The following is a 2,471-nucleotide window of genomic DNA, read 5'->3' as shown; positions in this document are numbered from 1 at the left end:
TGTTTATGTGCTGTCCAGAAAAAGCACATAATATTAGCATTTACTTTTTTTGTACAGTAATATTGATACATAATATGATGTGTATTGCTTATTTAGTAAATTCTAGTACTTTAGAAATTTTGATATTTTTTGTAAAATTTAAAAGAATAATTAAATAAATATTACTACACCCAAAAATCTTTTTTTTTTTCAGTGTGGAAGGGGTTTTCTAGGTGCTCAGGGGGCTATGAAAGGTGTGCATGAAAGCAAACGTCCAACAACCATGTCACAGCATCGACTGTTTGCTTCAGATCAAATATAATGACCATTTTGCAGTATTAATGAGTGCAGACAACATCTGTTGACAAGACAGTTCTGTGAAATGGTAGTCTGGTAAAAACCAGCCCCTTGTTCTTTGCTTTGCTTTTCTTCGTACAGAGCGTCTGGACACTTGGCTATTGAGAAACAATTGCTTGCTGGAGGCATTGAAGTTTTAAACGATTGGATCTGATTTTACCCAATCACTAACGTTTGTCCGTGACGTATGTAGTGCTCCAGCTTGACCGTGAAGGAAGCTACGCTGAAGCTTACTGGAAACAGCGTGCTCCGCAAACAACTATCTCCTACTGGGAAGTGAGAAGTACCGACCCAAACAAGATGGCTGTAAACGAGTGCTTCTACCTGAGAAATCTGGCAGTGGGAGAAAGCCGGGACAGAGCAGTGAAGGGAGATCAGAATGAAGTGGAATTGCGTATGAAGGCAAAGACCAGGCTGGTGAACTAGTAGCAAAGACCAGTTTGTCCTTTTGCTGCTTCTGGAAATCACCTATACCCTGCATAGATGTGAGCATTGTGGTCCCAAAATAGGGATGAACTCAGATGTGTTGAAGTGAAGTGCAATAAATTAAAAATGTGGGACGTCTTCCTCAAATTTTTTTCAAAACATGATAAAATGCGAGCATATTCATCAGTGTTCTCTCTGTAATAAAAGTGGTKGTTGTTTAATTCTAGGTGATGACACAGACCAGATGTCACCACTGTATCACATCAGTGATTGTGTTGACTGTTTCAGCTCTGTTACTACCTCACTGCACAACTCTATGACCCATTGGGGGACCACCCTGGTGTAAATGATTCAGAAATCACACCAAGGTGGCCAGAAGGCATCCAAGTTGATTTAATTTGATTTGATTTATTTATTTAACAGGAAAAGATTATTAAAAAKCAAGCCTGACTCAGCATAATTGCTGTTTTACAGTAGGTTCCTGTTCTGCAGCACATAAAACACAGAATTACAGCATCACAATCACATATTATTATTACACCATAGACACAAAGACAAACAAGCATACCAAATTTCAAAAAGGCAGCATTTGCAAAATAGGATGTCTGAATATGAGCACAACAAAGTGTCCAGCAGATGGCAGACAAGATTCTTCTTAAAGGGCTGTAGTTTTGAAATGGACTTTATGTTTTGAGGAATGTCATTCCATGCTTTAGTATAAACATAGAAGAAAGACCTCTGGCCGTAACAGTTTTTAAAAGTTGGTAATATCAGTTGTCCTTTTGTAACAGATATAGTTGAATGACCACTTCCAGAATTTGATTTGGGCAGCAATGCACAGAGAGTTCAAGCTCGAAGTGCTTTGTGAAAAAAAGCCCTATTAAAGCTGACATTAACAAACTCCAGTAGCTAAAGAGAGTTCAACCTGCAAGACAGTGCATGCCCATTCTTATCCGTAAACACTGAGCCAGCTCTACTGGAGGCTGATACAACACATAGCTGATGGAAATGTAAGAATATGCTCTTTGTATGTTTAACTTTCAGYTGTMGGCAAAAAAAGGCCTGCATAAAGTAAATTAGTTGTATTTTGTGTTTCTACCTATGTGTCTTATCTGCATTCTTAATAGTTTTCTGTTGTTACTGAGAGAAGCAAAGCAAGCATTGAAACTAAATCTACAGTTAAGGCTGTGGTGGAGTCTTGTGACAGTCACAAGTCTAAAGGGAAATTATGTCTGATGAAAAGAACAACATCTCTGTGGACTGTGGAGCAATTTGAACAACACATTTAAACAAACCTTCAGAGAAAGTGTTTAAACATTCAATTTTGTTTTGTTTTTAAAAAGTGTTGAGGTCTTGGTAAAGTCACAGCATATGATTTGACCCTCCTTTTTACTAATTGCTCATATGCTTTACATTTAAAAACACAAGTGACATAAAAAAACTAAATTTTCACACCCATATTCATCATTTTGATGAATATGTAGCCTTTATGGTTTCAGAAAAATGTATGTTTTTATGAAGTTTTCTGGCATCATTGTGCAAGGACATAAAATGGAAAGAGTTTATACAAAATGCTGCTTTACAAAACATGTATTTTAAAAAATATATTAGTTCTATTAAAGGCACAGTGTGTAGTATTTGTTGTTTTCAGCGACATCTAGTGGTTGAGTGGTTGAATCATCCTCCCTGGTCCTCCCCCCACCCCCACC

This window comes from Austrofundulus limnaeus, unplaced genomic scaffold, assembly GCF_001266775.1.
Source record: "Austrofundulus limnaeus strain Quisiro unplaced genomic scaffold, Austrofundulus_limnaeus-1.0 Scaffold347, whole genome shotgun sequence".
Taxonomy (NCBI): domain Eukaryota; kingdom Metazoa; phylum Chordata; class Actinopteri; order Cyprinodontiformes; family Rivulidae; genus Austrofundulus; species Austrofundulus limnaeus.
This window is presented reverse-complemented; position numbering follows the sequence as displayed.